The sequence below is a fragment of the Mustela putorius genome, unplaced genomic scaffold (assembly GCF_011764305.1).
Source record: "Mustela putorius furo isolate JIRA1106 unplaced genomic scaffold, ASM1176430v1.1 tig00001854_pilon_pilon_pilon, whole genome shotgun sequence".
Taxonomy (NCBI): domain Eukaryota; kingdom Metazoa; phylum Chordata; class Mammalia; order Carnivora; family Mustelidae; genus Mustela; species Mustela putorius.
The window spans coordinates 351674-352282 of NW_025421889.1; positions in this window are offsets into that span (position 1 = coordinate 351674).

Below are 609 nucleotides of genomic sequence, written 5' to 3' on the forward strand. Positions count from 1 at the left end.
TCCAGCCTGCTATTTTCCCATGTCGAGACAGGATTTGCCTCCGGAAACCCCCGCATGCTGGTATTTGAAAACATGCCTCTGAGGAGAGATGCCTGGAAACCAAAGCAATGGATCCGATCACGGCCTAGGGACCTGTGAGGTTCAATCTACTACCCTGGTGACCTCCAACTACGGTATGAGTGGAGGTAGATGCTCAGCTGTTGTCAGACGCCCTTGTTTGTCCCGGGCGGCCTACACAATTGGGATGGCTTCAGGGACTGTGGAGGTTTCTCCTAATTTGGAGGCGTGTGGTCAAGTGAATGGGCAGAATTCCAGTGGAGTGGGCAGGCACAGACCTGATGTGTGGCTCCAGGGGCCCCAGCCTGGAGGGTGTGTGGGCCAGGAGTGTGGGGATAGAAGTCTGAAAACACTAACTCGGCTTACGTTTGGGGACATAAGTATGGCAGGCCCGATCTACAGACCGTGAGGAGAACTCTTCGGGATATGAAGAAAGAGTGAGTGTGAGACATTTATTCAGGCTTTTGTCTCTGGATTTTGTGTCAACAATGGCCGTGGAATGTCAAGGAGGCCTCATGGGCAAGTCTTCCTCTCTGGGCATTTGGCACGAAC